Raw genomic sequence first — 20,067 nt, 5'->3', positions numbered from 1 at the left:
GCAGCAGTTAGAAAGACCTCAAAAGTACCTCACCAAGAGGATAAAGTTTCTCAAACATTTGTCATATGCTGCCTGGCTGAAGACACCCCAACTGTATGCAGTCACATACTGCCTACTCAGAGGCGATGTATGCCCGATGTACAAGGCCATGTCCAATACAGAATTAATGGACATGCTCCACCTCAGATAATCCAAATCCATCAGAGCCGTGAGAGATGTCTACCTCAACACATAAATAAATAGGATGTGCTGGAGGGACAGATTCATAACCCAGAGGCTCCCTACATTCTGGAACATAATCCCACTCCATGTTAGGCAGAGCCCCTCACTGACTCTCTTCAACAGGAATCTTGCCAAGTGGATGGGAGATCGTAGATTTACACTGGGGGTCTTCACTGTGTCACGTCTAGACAGAGGCACAGTAAAGTAAACCCTAAATGGGCATAATATTCACATAGCATGGGATGGAGAAAGCCACACACACTCTGGCTAGCCTTATAAATGCCCTAGGGCAGATAGCCTAGTATGAACCTATGAACCTATGAAGATACAAATTGTACAGGACACTAAGGATAATCACAAGGCTTTCTTAACTGATGGTAGGAACCTTGGTGGGAATTCACAGATATGCTCTGAATTACCAAATATTACAAACAATACACCAAACCCACACACATTGCCAACATCCAACCTGACAGGTTCAGTGCAAACTCCCCCCCCCCCCCAAAATGCCAAACATCTATCCCAGCAGAGTGCTGGCCCCCTGACATTGCAGATGCTGAGGTAACAGCCAGCATCTTCAAAGCAAAACACACAGCATCAGTGGTACGAGATGGTGTCCTGGTCTGTGTCCAACATGAACTCCAAGAAGAATGGAATGCCAAATAACACTACTGCTCAATTTCAGCCTTACCACAGGATATGTACCCAAAGAGCAGTGTAAAGCAACAGTGGTCCCTCCCCACAAAGGTGGTGCCTGAATGGATACTGCAAACTATCACCCCAGAATCCTGACAAGCTTGGTCTGCAAAGCTATGGAAAGAATCATCATGGACCTCAGAAATAAAAATATTGGGGACCTCTTCAGTCATCCTTCATCAGCCTCACAATTGAGTACAATGGCCCCTGTGGGATGTACCTTAGCAGACACCTCCAGCAACTGGAAAGACCCCAAAAGTACCTCACCAGGAGGATCAAAGAGCTTGAATAGATGCCATGTGTTGCCTGATTAAACAAACTGCAGCTCCACACAGTGTCATACTGCCTGCCCAGAGGCAATCTGTGCCTGATGTATAAAGCCATGTCCAAGCTGAAATCAATGAACATGCTGCACCTTGTACAATCTGAATGCCAGTGAGCTATGCACATGAGAGACCTGAACCCCAGCACTGACATACATAGGACATGCTGTAGTGAATGATCCATAACCCAGAAGCTCCCTCCACTCTTGAGTAAACTCCCAGTACAGGTTAGCCAGAGAGTCCCTCATTGACTCTCCTCAAGAGTAATCTTGATGAGTGGATGGGAGATGGTAGGTGTACCCTGGGTATCACTGTTATGTCACAGGTAGACAGAGGCACGGTATACTAACCTTGAAATATGTTATGGCAAAATCCAGTTATAATGTGTGTTGAAGGACAAATACACTCTCTGACTAGCAGTAGAAATGGCCTAGGGCACATCGCTAGTGTTTGTCAATGTCCACCCAAGTTGCGGAATACACTACCAATGTTGGATAAGCCTGGTTTAAGTAGTCCATATCTGAACAAAATGCAACATGGTCATATGTGCACAACTGGCCCTTAACCAATCTGGTGTGCTCACTATGAATATTTAAAGCAGTGATAGGACTGAAACCCAGGATACTGTCCACCACAGTGAAAGTACTGAACCAGTACACTATACAATATTACAGTGTTTGGTCAGTATGAAAGGATGTTGACAACTGTATGCAAACTAACCAATAGAAACCCTGCAGGCACAGTATAATCCCTGTTGGGTTCAGACACAAAGCAGTTGGGCAGTCAGTACACAACATGACTCCCAACACACAACTATAAATGTGAAATATTGTTAATGTTCACACGCAACCACAAATGTGGTGGACTGCAGATTTCAACATATGGAAAGCTCACACTGGGTATGCTCGCACACTTTGATAAATGAGACATATGTCAGGCAACAAGCCATGGAAAGCCTGAACTGGGCATGCTCACACACTTAGGCCTCAGTTTAGCAGTTGGCCACGATACAGCAATCTGCCCAGTGCACACAGTTAAATGACTACAGAGACATAAGTTAAATAGTGGATCCCTCTTATATTCAAACATCTTCCGCAGATACACAAGTTGTTCATAGAAACAGGGAAAGCTATGGCAATAAAGACCTGCAAACAGTTTATCAGCAACAAATATTGTGCATCTGAAAATTAAACACATGGGTGTAGAGGTCAATACTAGCCTGTTTGCCCTAGGGAATACAAGCTTAGCCAGAGTGTGCTTGGCGTCTGCCTCCCCAGTACAGTAGGCTACTGTGCCTCTGTAAAGTAGGTCACAGAAGGCACCGTTTAAGGCTAGTGTGCTGTGCCTCCGTGAAGCAGGGACACAGTGGAGATCCCAGGGGTTGAATTTGCAATGTCACATCCATGTGGCTGGTGTTTGCTGGAAGAGGGTTGGTAAGGACTTATAACAGTAATTGGGTGTCAATTACAGACTGAGGGGAGCCTTATCTGCAGTGTCTGGACAATTTCACTGTCAACACTTTGGCGTGATGAGTTTGAGGGATTGAAGTGTCATGCCAATACTGTTCAGAGACGTCCTCCCTCTGTGGGATATTGCTCTGTAATGTATTAGCTCCCTCCTTCTGTTGTACAGCTTATATATGGCTGGTGTACACCAGACAGGTCTCCTGTTGTTGAGGAGTCTTGGGTTTATTTGGGATAGCATGATCAATGCAAACCTTCCAGATGCTCATAGAATGCAATTGTCAAGGATTATGCAGAGTGGCCTGTATAATCCCCTAGCATGGGTCCTTTGAAGTCTTCCACCCCAGTCTTCACAAGTGCAAAGTCTGCTTTTGATAAATACTTTGTTTGCAGTGACTTCCTTGCCTGGGGGTGGGGATGGGATATGGATGTCCAGGGAAAGTTGGGTATGGTCAGATATTAACAATGGTGGTCTACCTCTGGTGTGGAACATAGAGTCCCCATGTTGCAGATGGTCAGGTCCAATATGTATTCCCCTTGTGGCTGTGGTGAGTGGTCCTGCCATAGCACATGGATTCACAAATTGTAGTGGCTGTAGGATGATGTTGTTGAGGCCTGAGTAGTTCCCCCACACAACATACCTGTACCTGACATTAACCATTGTAATGGTGTATGTGAACACCTTCATATCCTACACTGTTCCCAGGGAAGCAAAGTGTGTGTCCTGGATATGGGAGGGGTGGTCTGAACTGGTTGTTTTGTGTGTTACAGGTCCTGTGGTCACGAAGCATGGTATAAAACATAACCTGGCAGTGCTGATGTGCATATCTGACCCTGAAGTAGGCAGCTGTTAATGCATATATATGCTATCCCCCTAAATGACAGATAGTAATAGATGTGCATACTTCTTTATAAATAATGATGTCAGCACCCTATAAATACTGCAGGAGAAGAGCAAATGCCTAGTAATTCGAATAGCGCGCTCTGCTAATGCATTTCTTTCAAGTGTCATAAAATAGTTAGGTAGGGGTTTGAATCCTGCAAATGCTGAGTGTGTGTTTGGGTGAGGAGGGTTAGTGTGTGTGCAATTCTGTGTGAAAGAAATGTCCCTTTCGGCAACTAGAAGAACACGCTACATGATGCACATTCCTCTTTCTAAACACTGATGATGTCAGCACCCTATAAGTATAGCAGGAGAAGAGAAACCTCCAAGTAATACGAATAGCACGCTCCGCTAATGTGTCACTCTCAAGTATCACAACATAGTTAGGTAGGGGTTTGAATCCTTCAAATGCTCTGTGTGTGTTTGGGTGAGGGGGGTTAGTGTGTGTGCAATTCTGTCTGAAAAAAATGTCCCTTTTGGCAACTAGAAAAACACACTACATGATGCACATTCCTCTTTCTAAACACTGATGATGTCATCACCCTATAAGTATAACAGGAGAAGGGAAACCTCCCAGTAATGCGAATAGCGAGTTCCGCTAATGCATCTCTTTCAAGTGTCATAATGTCGTTAGGTAGGGGTTTGAATCCTACAAATACGATGTGTGTTTTTGTCACACAGTTTGTCCATGTGTGTGGGGTGTTGCTCTTAATATTGTATGACATAGATTATATCAGTAATGTCAATGCACACATGAGGTATGTGTGTGCCACATAGACATATGTACCTGTGACCTTAAATAGTTCCCATGTCTGAAGCCTGCCTCATGTGAATACATGGAATTTGCATTACACAACTTTATGACTGTGGTTTTCTGTGCAGGGTCTGCATTTGGTATGTGAATATACAGTGAGAGTAGTCTATGGTGTCATCTTACCAGCGAGGGATACACTTCTGGTCTGGAGCATATAGTCCACATGTTGGTGATGATCAGGTGCAGCATGTTTTCCCCTCTTGTGGGAGTGGTAACAAGTTGTTCCATAGCAATTGAGCGTATGGATTCTAGGAACCTTACACCTAGGGTGTTGGAGCTACAGTAATGCTCCCAGTCTATGTGTGGGTAAATGAAGCTGCCCAATATATTGTTGTTTGGAGACACTTGCAGATATTCATGTATTCTTAAGTAGGCCAAGTGGGTTACCTGGGTTTAGGAGGGTGGTCCGTAGAAGGCTATGAACTGGAAGTCAGTTTAACCCACTGTTAGTTGCATGTGGATAGTCTGCGATGCGTCACACTGTGGCAACAACCTGGGGGTGTGGGTATAGGTTCATAGGTTCATACTAGGCTATCTGCCCTAGGGCATTTATAAGTCAAGCCAGAGTGTGTTTGGCTTTCGCCACCCATTTTAGATTAATGTTGCTATGCCCTTTTCTGAGGTTAGTATACTGTGCCTCTGTCTAACATTGACACAGAAGTGATACACGGGGTACACCTACAATCCCCCATCCACTCATCATGATTCCTCTTGAAGAGAGTCAATGAGGGACTCTGCCTAACCTGGACTGGGAATTTATTCCAGAGTGAAGGGAGCCTCTGGGTTATGAATCTGACCCTCCAGCATGTCCTATTGATGTCAGTGCTGAGGTTCAAGTTTCTGGAGCGCAAAGCTCGATGGGATTTTGATTTTCTGAGGTGCAGCATGTACATTACTTCCGGGTTGGACATGGCATTATACGTCTGGCACAGATCGCCTCTGAGCAGGCGGTATGCCACTGAGTATGGAGTTATGTTAACCGGGCAGCATATGGCATCTGTTTGAGCCCTTTGATCCTCTTGTTGAGGTACTTTTGTGGTCTTTCCAATTGCTGCAGGTGTCTGGTAAGGTAAATCCCAAATGGGGCATTGTACTCAATTATGGTCCTGATGAGGGATGAGTAAAGAGGCACGATGACCTCCCCTGATCTAGATGTGAATCCTGTCATGATTAAGTGGGCTATATAAAATGTTTTTCTAACCACTTTGGCCACGTGGTCGTCAAATGAGAGATTGCTATCAACTTCGTCCCCCATGTCCCTAATTACTTCTTCCATACGTAATGGATTACCACCTATGTGGTCATTTGTGGACACTTTGTTTTTGCCAAAGGGGATGACTATACACTTTGTGGCATTTAGCTTGAGGCCATGGCTCTGGCACCAGTTGTCTGTTTCTATGAGGCCCTTTGGAGGATGGTTGTGTCGGCTGGAGAGTCAATTATAGTGCCCAGTTTGTGGTCATCTGTGAACTTGGTCAGCCACAGTCCTTCCGTATTGGCCTGTACCTCCGAGACATATATACCGAACAGGAGAGGTCCCTTGACTGAGCCTTGTGGGACACCACTTGTAACTAGTTTGGAGTCTGACATGGCTCCAGCAATTCTAACCATGTGGGTTCTGTCCTTGAGCCAGTTTGCAACCTATCTAGTGACATAGGGGTGTATATTTAAGCTGGTGAGCTTATCTATAATGCCCGAGTGGGGTATTGTATCGCAGGCTTTTGTGAGGTCCAGGTAGGCTGTGTGGACCCCCTTCCCCTTGTCAATGGCCTTGGTGACTGTTTCAAAGAAATCAACCAGGTGTAAGAGGCAGGATCTGCCCTTAAAGTCACACTGGGTAGGATCCAGTTTCTGTAGGTCCCCAATATCTTTATGTATGAGGTCCATGATGATCCTTTCCATAGCTTTGCAGACCAAGCTAGTCAGGCTTAAGGGGCGATAGTTTCCAGAATCCGTTGCAGCACCACCTTTGTGGAGAGGGACCACTGTTGCTGTACGCCACTCTTTGGGTACATAACCTGTGGTAAGGCTGAGATTGAACAGTAGTTTTATGTTTGGGTTTAGCTCATCTTGGAGTTCATGTTGGATGCAGCCCGGGACACCGTCTGGTCCCATTGATGTTGTGTTATTTGCTTTGGAGAGGGCGGCTCTTACCTGAGCATCTGAGATGTCAGGGGGGCAGCACTCTGCTGGGATAGATATTTGCCCTTCTGGTGGGGAGGGGGGGAGAAGTTTGCACTGAACCTGTCAGCTAGGATGTTGGCAATGTCTGTGGGTTCGGTGTAGCCTTTTGTCATTTTGGACTAATTCTGAGCATATCTGGGAATTCCCACCCAGGTTCCTAACATAACTAATGAAAGCCTTGTGATTATCCTTAGTGTCCTGAGCATTTCATCTCTCAAAGCTGTCCTTAGATGATTTTTATGAGCGCCCGTAGTATTTTGCTAACACTGAACAGAGATGCCTCCCCTTTTTGGGGTTTTTCTCTATCATGTAGTAGCTTCCTCCTTCTATTGTATAGTTTGGTTATGGCTGTGGTCCACCAGACAGGACGCCTGCCTTTGTAGGATTGGGTCTTGTTTTTATTTGGGATTGCATGATCCATGCATTCCTGATGGTGTTCATAGAATGTGTTTATAAAGGATTCTGTGGTCTGGGCCGTATTTGCCACAGGCCCAGGGGCTTTGAAGGATTCCACCTCAGTTTTGAGGGGTGTGGAATTTGCTGTAGAGAAGGTTTACTCTGTGGTTTTGTGGGCAGGGGGTGGGGTTGGGATGTGAATATCCAGTGAGATTAGTTTATGGTCTGATCTTACCAGTGAGGGGTACACTTCTGGTCTGGAGCATAGAGTCCCCATGTTGGTGATGAACAGGTCCTGTATGTTTCCCCCTCATGTGGGAGTGGTAACAAGTTGTTCCATAGCATGTGAGTGTATAAATGCTAGGAACCTTTGAGCTGGGGTGTTGGAGCTAGAGTAATGCTCCCAGTCTATGTTTGAGTAGTTGCAGTCCACCAATATAATGGTGTTTGGAGAGACCTTCATATTTCCAGTGTTCTCAGGAAGGCCAAGTGTGGTTCCTGGGTTTGGGAGGGGTGTGTGTGCCAGGCTATGAACCGGAAGACAGTTTTACCCACTGTTAGTTGCACATGGATAGTCTCTGATGCTTCGTGCTGTGCCACCAACCTGGAGGTGTGTGTATCTTTGATGAATATTAATACTCCGCCTCCTGTTCTGGTTCGGTGCAAGTTTTGGGGCCGACAAGCATGGTATGAGGTATAACCTGGCAGTGCTGGGGTTCTTTTGGGAGCCTTGAACCAGGATTCTGTAACTGCACAGATACTGATGTTCTCCATGCTAAGGACAGTTTCCAGTGCATGCATCTTGAGGTTTACACTGCTGGCGTTGAGTAGCATTACTATTAGTTTCCTATCCCTTGTGATACCTATGGAGGTGGTTTTGTCTTTTGAGCCTTGCCTAAAAAAGGCAATATGGGGGTAGCAAGAGCCTTTGCCAATATCCAAAAGCCCATGGGTGACAGGTGCAAGCCGTCCTTAGCAAAGCATTGTGGCTTGTCGAGCATGTCATCCCAGGCTGACAGGCATCGGATCCCCTTTGAATGACACCGACACTTAAGCCAATTGTTGAAATTGATCATCTTGTCTTCATATTGTGGCATCATTCTTGGTGAGGGTAAGATGCGACTCAAGGTCAGGGTCATACCAGCCTGGGCCACATGCTCAGAGAGCTCCTCTATGTCTCTTATCATGTAGTCCAGGGAGGTACGTCTCAAGTCATTCACACTGGCAAGGACACTGACTGAGTCATATTTGTACATGCCTTGAAGTGACCTGTGTGCTTGCGTTATGTGGCGGATCATAGCACCCGACAGGCATCTCACCATGACCTTCTCCTTGTTCAGCCTGGTGAGCGGGACGTCAGTGTACCTGACGATAGAGGCACCTATTACAAGTGTATCAGGTGTGTTGTTTAGCCTTAAGGGCTGTGACTGTTCGGCACACTTGCTTTGTGAGCTATGTTTTGCCCATGTTCTGTTCTGGGGTAGCGGTTGCTTGTGTATCTGCTTTGGAGGTGTCTGCTGCTTAGGCAGAATTTTATTTAGAGACTCAGAGTATGTTTTCCTGTGTTTATGTGTTTGGATTGCTGTCGTGGTAGGTCTATGTGAGACTGGAATTGTAGTGACTGTGGTTTCCTTCTCTTCCTGACAGGTTTCACCAGTACTGAGTTGGGAGAGCTTAGCCTCCAGTTTGACTATATGGTTGCATCTCTCACATGTGTTGGAATTTGTTGGGAGGAGGAGAGGGTTGTCTGTGTACATGAGGCAGTTGTAACATTGCCTCTAGATTCCCAGATTCACCAGCTGGACCAGAGAGGAGATTGACAACTGACCTTTGGACATGCTAGAATAGTATTGGGAATTCCTTTATAATTCACAAAAAAAAAGGGCCTATGGGGAACAAGGTCCTCAAGGTGAGTTTGTCAGGAGGGTGCAGTGCTTTTAATTTGTTAGTGCTGGCATATATAAATGCTTTAGTGAGCAAGTGCCAAGTAACTCAAATGCAATGTGTTACAGGTAACTTAAATGCAAAAATGACAAACAGTAACTTTCTGTCAAGTGAAACAAGGAAATACGTACAGTAAGCAATGCAGATGTCACTAGGGATCCACAGAGGCACTGTAAAGCTGCGTTTCAGGTAGAATTAGTGTTTCAGGGAAATAACAAGCAAACAAGAATACAAACAAGGCTACATTCAGCAGGCCTGGATCTAGTCTATGCTACAGCAAACAAGGTGTACCAATTTCAGTAAGAAACAGTTCAAATATGCAGGCACTATAAGCCTTTAGCCAGAAATTCCCAGCTCAGACGGGCAGAGTCCAGCCTCTCCTCCCACAAGAGTGCAGACCATGAACCTTCGTAATGTAAAATAACTGTCCTGAACCCAAGTGCTTAAACCAGAACTAATACACATTTAGAATAACAGACACTGAGCCCTCACTCAGCAGTTCCCAACTTAGTAGGATGTATGCTACCTGTCCTGCCACCACAGTATCCTTGACATTTAATGAGACTCACCCTCCTGTCATAGTTAGTTCTGAGTTTTGGGGCTGTCAAGCATGGTATGAGGTGTAACCTGGTAGTGCTAGGGTGCTCTTGGGAGTCTTGAACCTGTTGTCTATTACTGCACAGATATCAACATTCTCCATGCAGAGTAGAGTTTGGACTGCATGCATCTTGCGGTTTACATGTCCATCATTGAGTATCATTACTTCCATTTTTTTATCCCCTGTGCTACCTATGTAGGTGGCCTTCTGTTTACAGCCTTACCACCAGAATGCAAAGATGTGCAGACATTACACTATGGTAATTAATAGGGGTGTACCAAACAATACAATGACAACCATACTGTTAATGCATCAGGCATGCTGGGATATACCCACAATGATATCATTGCACTGTACTGTTAACAACATGATAATATTACTACACTTCTATGTAGTCACCCTGTGCATCAGCACCATGTTAACCTGTTCCTGCATCGATGTTACAGATTGCAGGAGGTGGCACAGTTTCATCATATGCACAGGGTGTGTACTTGGTATGCCTGAGTCTGCCACTGATACAACCAATTGACATGTATGTGTGTGTGTGTGTTAGTGAGGGATAACAGTACAAGATGTGGCAATGTTGATGCAGTGTGTGCGTGTATGTGTTAGCCCTAGGTGTTAGCATTATGCATGTGTGCATGCATGCACACAGTTCCACCTCATGGCTGCCATATACGGGTGTTTGTGGACAGCCACAGATTGTACCTGCCAGGTCATACAGATCACTGTCTCTGGCTATGGACACGGTACCTGTGCCTGGCAGGGGTGCTATGGACAGTATCAGGTACTAAGACAGACTGGGTACTGTCATCAGAAGCAGTTGGTTGATGACTGGAGACATGTCCCTGCTGGGACTGTCCAGAGCCACGTGCACGTGGTCTCCTAGGGTGGTCTGATGACAGCACAGACCCAGCATTGCTGGGGCTGGTACTGGCACTATGGGAGCAGCCGTGGGTTTGTTGTCATCCGCGACAACTGCCAGCTGCTGCTGTTGCTGGCATACGTCCACGTCAATGCCTCAACCATCCTGCATTGCCCTGGCTCATGGACATGTAGTTGTGGAACAGATCTAATGTGTCCCCCCAACGTCTGTCAATGACCTCGGTGAAATTACGGATGGCAGCCGCAACGTCACGCATAGTGTCATTCATAGCAGTGCGATGTGCTCTCAGCTCCCTCAGACCCTGTCTGGTGTACCATTGCATACGTGACTGTGCCTGCATTACAGCCCGGAACATAGCTGAGGTTGAAAACCTCTGTGGGCACATCTGACAGGGGTAGTATGACCACGGATGCTCCCACGAGAACCCCTGGACATCTGCCTGTGTGGCACCATGTCAGGACTCTGGCCATGGCTGCTGTGAGGGGATGCATGTGCCACTGATACCACATTACCCTGGTCAATGCCCACTGTATGCTATCCATCACCTAGGGACATTGGTGACAATGGATGTATTGGCAGGATGATTGTGCGCATTGATGGGGTTGACAGCTGTGTACTGTCGATTGGCTGACCAACAACGGACCCTGGCACACCTCCCTGTGCCATTACACAGGTATCATCATTATCACTATCCCCAGCAGTGGATTCAGGTTCCCTGCTGCACACCACCAGAGCAACACCAGAACCTGTGAGAGGAAGACAGGAAACACAGTTTACAATGTGTACACAATGTTACCACAGATGCACACGGGCACATGCACACATGCACACATGCGCACATGTACACATGCACACATGCACACATGGGCACATGCACACATGCGCACATGCACACATGCACACATGCACACATGCGCACATGGGCATATCTACATGCACACATGCGCACATGCACACATGCACACATGAGCACATGCACACATGGGCACATGCACACATGCACACATGCACACATGCGCACATGCACACATGCACAAGTGGGCATATGCATACATGGGCACATGCACACATGCACACATGGGCACATGCACACATGCACACATGCACACTCCTCAGTACATGAGATACAAACACACAGACACAAACACACCTGCAATCAAACACATATCAATACTGTTTGAGGGTATTATTACTATTATTATCATTAGTATTAAAGGTATTGTTATTACACACTCACCAGCATGGATTGGCTGCCTTCCTGTTACACTAGAGGGACCTGCACAAATAAGACATTTATTGTCAGTGGGCACAACTGTGCCATTGATACTGTGAGTATGATACAGTTCGGTAGTACAACAGTTGGCTTTCACAGGTCTACTGCTGATATTGAGAATATCACTCTTGCACAATAATTACCAGGATAACAGCTACAAACACAGTACACACCTTACACATGCATAAACTACCAGTGTAGAGAACAATCAACTATAGATATGGCATGTTACCTGCACGCTCCAAGTCCTCATGCTGGGTGGCTCCAGCCTTCATGATTACACATGTGTGCAGATGTTGTTGTTGTTGGGCTGGAGCCACAACACTTAGGAGGAGCCCCTCCAGTCTGGTGAGGGGGAGTGTATAGCTGCCCCACCATCTGTGGCAAGCTGTTGCCTGTGGATATCAGACGCACGCTGACGGACATTTCTAATTAAATCACTGCAGTGATGGCGTACCTGCCCATATGTCCGGTTATGCATGCCTATGTCATTTACCCGACGGACAAGGTCTTGCCACAGTGCAGCCCTCTCCTGCTGGTTCTGGCTGGTGCAGGAAAAGAGTGAGGCAAAATCCCGCACCAGGCTCTGGTATATCTCCTCTTCCTCTGCAGCAGAGTACGTGGGGTTGCGCTGGTGCACCATCGCCCTGGAAGGAAAAGAAAAATATGTGAGCAAGTGATATGGCACACATAATACTCTACTGTAGTGATATCACTGAACTGCCATATATAGCATCTGTCTGTCTATTGGAGGATACACATGTAAATGATCACATATCAGTGCTCAGCCAACAACTGTGTGACAGTGCCTGGCACACTCCATGCAACAAACTAGTATACTCCAGCAGTCGGCACACTGTTTGAGGTCCAATGCACAGCCTCACACTGGGGGTTTGTATCAAGGTAATGTATGGGGAACATTGTCAACCCATGCAATGCATGCAATGCACAGTACAAATTTCACTGGTAATGCACCTTAGTCTTTGTTGCCATAACCATACCTACACTGCAGTCACATAGAGGGAACCACAGCACAACATATGGCAATGTAGTATGTTTGTATCCCAATACCTGTCACATCTTTCTCTGGCCTCACACCAAGGACACACACTACCATGACAGACACAAAGTCATGCTGAACAATCACACCATTACAGACCTTGCACACAGTCAGTGGCACACTCATTCCACCTTACATAGTTGGTATTGCAATGAGTACATGTGTGTGTGCATTGTGTCATAGGCAGGTAGTATGCTATTGTCCCTGGGCCTACAGCAGCATACTGTTATGCTACCCTGCCCCTTGGGACACATGTAATGTGATTGTACTTGCTCATGTCAAACAGTTACACAGGGTGACTCATATGGCATATTACCTATCTGCATAACATTCAACAGGGGTATGTCTGACATCTACTAATGGGGAGCCTTGATTCTTAATGCTGGGTGGTTTACTCCAGGGTATGGCTTATTTGTGGGTAGGAACCTGTACCTCTACCATGTGCTCTTTACTGCTGTGCCAAGGATGACAGACATAGGTCATTTAGGCTGGGGATATTGTGAGGTGTTACCATGGTTGTTGGACAACTGTTATGGGTGTGACTTAACTATGTATATCCAGCAGTGGTAATCTCTGTGTAGGTAGTATGAGAGGCACTCTATCTGTGGTTTTGTCAGTCACTCTGCATAGGTACTGTGTTTGAGGGCATTATCACTGTTTGTTAAGTATGACTGTGTCCTTCTCCCTTTCTGTAGTTGTCATGGGAGGTACATACCGTGTAGGACATTGTGAGGTGTAGAGGGGTACAGTGACCTACATTTCCCTAGCTGACACACCATTTCTGCTGACACATACCATGTACAGGTATTACAAGACTAGTGTGCCACTGTGAATATCAAAGGGGAGGCTATTGTACACTTGTTTCCCATGTTCCCTCCTGACACATCCAGTAGTAGGCAGGCAACCACATATGTGGTGGTTAGTGGTGTAAGTGTTTTGGAATGGGGTATGGTACTCCAGTATCCACACTGGTGTTCAGTCCATGCCTTTGTCACCAGGCACCTGTTGCAATTCATCTGCACACATGTGCCTCTCTCAGTATATATATATATATATATATATATATATATATATATATATATATATATATAGAGAGAGAGAGAGAGAGAGGGGGGGGGAGAGATATTCATATACATACATATCTGTGGACATTCATATCTGTCTGTATATGTGTATGTATCTATATATATATCTATATATGTAAGTGTCTATTACATATATATGTATATACATATTCTATCTATCTATATATGTCTATCTATTTCTACATCCCTCTCTATCTATGTATACATATATGCATATTATATATACATATACATATATAAATATACATACATATACATATATATATATATATATATATATATATATATATATATATATATATATATATATGTACCTTTTTATTTACACATAAGAATACACACACTAACATACTGATAAACATCCATTACTGTACAACCTACATTGTACGTTGCACTACAACCTACATTGATATGTGCACATAGCAACCTTCACATACATATGTATGTCCAACCTTCACTAACAGTTGCAGTATGTCCCTTGCCCTATGCACATCTTTATATATATATATATATCTATATATATATATATATATATATATATATATATATATATATATATATATATATATATATAGATACAGACTGCTAACACATATGGAGGGTTCACAGTATGTAGACTATTAGATTATTAGTTTACATTACCTTTGTTTGTCACTGCTGTTTGTGATGGCTTGCTGCTTGGTGGCCTGCTGCTGGTTAGCTTGCTGTTTTTTATTGTTTTATTTTTGGTGGCTGTCTCTGTGTCTCTTTTTCTGTTTTTCTGTTTCTCTCTCTCTCTCTCTCTCTGTCTCTCCCTCCAGATGTTGCAATGAAAGTATTGCATGTGTGGACTGGGAGTACAGGCTGCTTTTGTAGGTATATGCACATGTGCATGTGATGGCCTCTGCACCAATTGTTAGCCAGCATTTACTAATTGCATGTAGCCTGCTGTGAGGTAATTGCAGTTCTCACTGTGATTTCAGGACAGTGCTATAAAATGTTAGGTTAGGTAGGCATAGCCCTTTCAGATTTTCAAGGTGGGGACCATGATGGTATGCTGTGGACACTGTTCTGTGAGTGTAAAGGTTGGTATGTCTCTCATATTTCAGGCTGTGTTGTAGGCACTGAAATGCATGTTTTACTGACACCTGACTATTGCTTCCTCCAGTTTATTCTTCTCAGTGTGTATGTTAACTGACACCTAATAATACTAATACTGTTTAAATGGGAGTATGTGCTTTCCTGTGGGACTTGTGGAGTAACTGGTATACAGCGATGGCTCTTGTAATTTGTTGCTATGGCTTCACTATTTGGCCTTTACATTCACTCCTTGAATGCCTGCTAGGTGTCTTTACTGAAATATGTTGCTATGGCTTTCCTATTTTCCATTTACATTCACTCCTTGTAATGCTTGCTATATTTCTTTCAGCAGCAATTCCTTATATGTTTGTTGTGGTTTGGTGGTACTGCATGCAGTCTGGTCTGGCCAAGGTGTGGGGCTTGACACCTACAAGGGTATTTTATTTTGCTGCTGAGCAGTAGTGGGGCCTTGTACTTTGTACTAACAGTTATGGATAGCAGGCACATGCAACGCTTGTAAACTGCTATACTGTCCTTATTTTATTAGTTGGATACATCCTTTGATATTTGTGGGTTGTGCACCTACATGTGGGTGTGCTTGTGGAAGCTATTCTACAGCTATTCACAGAGTGTGTGACAGCAGACAGAATGATATGCCTGTGAGTTTGTGACACTTGCAGGCCTCAGATACTCTCAGGTGTATCTTTTATCAGCCTCAGGGAATGGTACATATCAGTGGGATACACCCGTGATATATTTCAGATATTCTGCAGTTGTGACTGTGGGGTATTTTGAGCATATGTATTACTACACCATTTCTGACATGCAAGTAGGGCATACTTTCAGTAATAGACAGTTACCATTACGTGGGATAAAACACTTTTCTGCCTACTGTTAGTACAGTTCACAGGCACAGTTAAAATTATTTTTCAAATCAGGGACATCCCTGTAAATCAGTCACAGTTGCGAGGTCTGGCCTCTTACCTATTCAAATATGGCAGTGTTTATCCTGCTCTGATAGTGTGTGTGGTTTGCAAGGTGCTACTGTCACATTATTACCTACTAGCTACTGACTAGCATGGCTGTTTCTCTTCTCACACTAATGTTATACAAATCCACAAGAATTGCCAGTAAAGATACAAGAATAGCTTTGTGTAATAGCCTTCCTATATTCCCTTTACATTCAGTCCTACTATTTCATGGTGTATTGCTTTCAGCACAAAGTTCTTGTATATCAGTCATGGCTTAGTGGTAAGTCATGCAGACTAGTGTTTCCAAGGTCCTGGGTTCCAGTCTGACAGAGGAATTTTATTTTGCTGCTGAGCAGACTACAGGCCTTGTCATTCAAAGTGACTAAGGCACTTTTAAGCAGTTGTAAGCGGGTTAGCGCTGGTTTGCACGGAGCTCACGCATGCGCACTGTTGCTTAGCTTCGCGCACACACGCTTAGCTAAGCCCACACAAGTGCACACCCACTTACTACTGCTTAAAAGTGCTTACTCTCGCGCACACCCGCGCTAATTTCTTTGAAAGAAAAGAAATAGGGGAGATAGGAAAGTGGTGAAAAAGGGGGCACAAAGAGGGTAGGACAGTAGGAAAACAAGCTCGGGATTTGCAGGAAGGATGTAGGAAAGGCCCATAGTTGCCCATTTCTTTATCAGCAACAGCTGTGCATATGTGTGTAATTTGGTGTGAAATTTGAAACCTTACACCCCTGAGAGAGGGGTGAGGACAACAAAATATGTTATACAGCCAATTGTAATTACCAGTTCACATGTCCAGCAGACATGTCTGCAAAATGGGCAGCTATGTATGGGGCATAATTTTTTTGCGGGAACAGAGTGCCCTTTTTTTTATTTTTTTTCAGGTGAGAGTGGAATGTGAGGTACAGGAAGTAGGTATATTTGGGGAGGTAGGTTGGGGAGGTTAATAGACAAGACAAACAAGACTCATACAGGGGTGGAGTATGACACATGTAGGGGGGAAAAACAATTGACGGGGGTGGATGTTTGGATATCTCGAGCCCACATGAGCCCACAGATGGCAACAGTGGAACTGAGATCCCCACCCATGGGCAGTTGCCACTGTGCCTTCACAGCCCAGGACAGGGCTGTGTAGGACGGGCAGCAGGCACACCCGTGAGTTGCACCACCTGAGCCTCAAGCTGCCATAGGGGTTCAAGCACAGAATGCCTGATCTCACTACGCACCACAGACCGGACACTTTGGAGGATGAGTGGACGGTCTCCTCCGGCCACGCTTGCAGAGGGGGGACAAGCCCCATCCCCTGCAGCGCTTCCACCCGAAGGTGGCACAGGGCCACCGGAGGAGGTTCCGGCCCGGGCACTAGTGCTAGGTGCACTCGCCAGCTGAGGTGGGAGAGGTGGGTCTGCTGGAACCCGCCTTCCTTGTTGTCCTATGTTTAGCAATATTTTATGACATTTTGGGTTAGTAACAAACAATATCATTCAAAATTAGTTGTAACAGCATGCATCAGTATTCCCATTAACCAAACACCCATGAATTCCAAACATTGAACAGCAAGCATAACACATGCATATTTTGAACAATAGTATGCAGGGTTGATTGATGGCAACAGGCCATCAGGTTTGGATATGTGAACAGGGCACATGCAGCAACATACGAGCAAATATGTTTGAACCAACAGGACAAATGTCCATAGGAATTAATTGTGAATACACATACCCAGTTTGTTGTGGAATGGCATTATTTGTGAATATAGGGTAGGGTGAAGAAATATTTCATTAACAACTTCAACTACCTATACATATGCTGTACATCTCTAGTAGCTGCAGATATATATAGCCTACAGGTCTTACTACAGTTTCCTATATGTAACCTTAGGAATGTTGGTGATGGGACTGTTACTGCTACATTAATATACATTGCATTTTTATTCAGACACGTTCATATCTGGCTGTGTTCAGGTACAGCATCCTGTTACATTTGATATATATGACTCTAGACAACTGTGGATGTTCATTATTTCATACAACCATACTATCTCCATATTGCAAGGGTACAGCAACATATCCAAATTGTGGGACAGACACATTCCAGCTTCAGTACTTTATTTCAAACATTTCACTCTTTGGTTGTGGCTGTCTCATTCATTTCATTATGTACTGACTGCAGTATACTTTATTCAAAAGTTATAACAGCTTTCTTGGTCGATTCATACCTCTTTCTCACACTCTCACTTGTTTTATTTTTACAATTCAGGATGGTACTTTATTCTAGGCATTATTAACATGTCATACTTGGTTACAACAATCCTTTCCAACAGACTCACTTGTTTCATATGGCAGATTTTCAAAGGGGATGTATTTGACACATGTCTATTGTCTTTAGCTTGTTTACCACTAATTTTCAGGCTGCAGCAGGTTATCTGATATTACAATACAGGTGGGAAATCTCTATTTCAGACTTGTTTCATTTTTATTTCTGGATTACAGGCTGCATCACTTATCTAATCATACAGTACTAGCAGAATCTTTCTTCTAGTGTTATTTGAACTTTATTAATATGTAACTACACTGAACTCTTTTACAAGCTGTCTCACTTATATTGTATAACAATTACAGAAAAATAATTACTAACCTGCCTGGTGGCGCAACCACTCCAGCCTATCACCATAGGCTCGCCGATTTGCAGAACGCACACCTGCAACTGTAATATAAATGAAGTAATATTGGAACATACATCTCCATAATCTCAGCTAGGATAATTCCTTACATACATAATTACATGGATACTTACTCAGTAGTGGGGCGTTGGGCATTTGCCGGGCCTCCTGGATCCAACGGTTCAGTTGGTCCTGCTTTCATCTCTTCAGGTCCGCATGGTGGTGATGGACCTGTTCACCAGTCCTTGGTATGCCTGTGGCACTGGTGAGATCATGTGCCAACCGGTTCCATGCCTCTGCCTTGTACGCTCCCCACAGAACCTGGAACTGCATGAGTTGAGCCTCATGATCATGGACTAGGAGCTAAACCATGTATTTGGACTCCTCAACACCCCATCTCTGTGCTCAGAAGCGACTACCCTCTCCTACACCTGCCATCCTGACTGCAAAAAGGTTCCACAATCAGTTATGCTGTGTATTCCTGCCTATGGGGCTTATCAATGCCATTTTTCCCGCACTTATCTGTGATTGGCCATTTTGGAATTGTATCAGCTTAAAAAAACCTGCTTTGTCATGCTTCTATTTCCATTCATTCCTATATATATGTTAATACTGCATTTTTCAGTATAGCTGTCATGGCTTAGTGGTTCAGTACTTTGACTATGATGCACAGTATCCTGGGTTTGAGCCTGGGCATTGCTTTTATTTTACTACTGTCTAGACAGGCTAGGAGGTGTGACTGTTTAAAGGCGACTTTGATACAGGTTGCTCAACATTGCCCGCCGGTAAGCCGGTTGGCGCGCTGCGCAGCTCCGCGCAAACGGGTTAGGCTGGTTAACACGTTATTTGGCTATGAGCACAAATATTACGCTGTGAGAAATGTTGCGCAACTACGGGCACACAGTTTCAGTGTATTAAAGTGCTGCTCAACTCCGGGCACTCATATTACACCTTTTAAACCACTGGTCACCTACGGGCAAACATACTCAGCTTGTTAGAGCACTGCTCAGCTATGGGCAATCATATTACACCTGTTAAACCACTGGTCACCTAGGGGCAAACATACTCAGCTTGTTAGAGGGCTGCTCAGCTATGGGCACTTATAAAATATTTTTTTTATTGTGTCAGATTTCTTCATAATAACATGGCCCATTTCATTACATTTTACTTAAATTATAGTTATATATACATATATATATATACATATATGTCAGTGGATTGTTTCGTGCTTATTTCACTAAAAATAAAAAATTATGTTGTTGGGGCTCGAACCATGACTACCTCCTCTTTGGCCGACGTCTCTACTGCTACGCTATTGCTACTTGGCTTATTTTGCAAATTTAGATCTTATATGCTTTTTCAATGACTGCTAACTGCGGCTGAGTGAAGGGCACACCCACGCAAACGAGCGCAATTACGGGCAAACATTTTTGAAATTATAAAAAAAAAATTTAACTGTTCATTTTTACGTTTTACATTTCAGTTGGGTTTATAGTCTGTGGGGGCATGTGTGGTGTTGTGTTTCTTGACATTTCCG

Source organism: Protopterus annectens, chromosome 17.part0 (genome assembly GCF_019279795.1).
Source record: "Protopterus annectens isolate FY-2018-M chromosome 17.part0, PAN1.0, whole genome shotgun sequence".
Taxonomy (NCBI): domain Eukaryota; kingdom Metazoa; phylum Chordata; order Ceratodontiformes; family Protopteridae; genus Protopterus; species Protopterus annectens.
Note: the sequence above shows the minus strand (reverse complement) of the source record.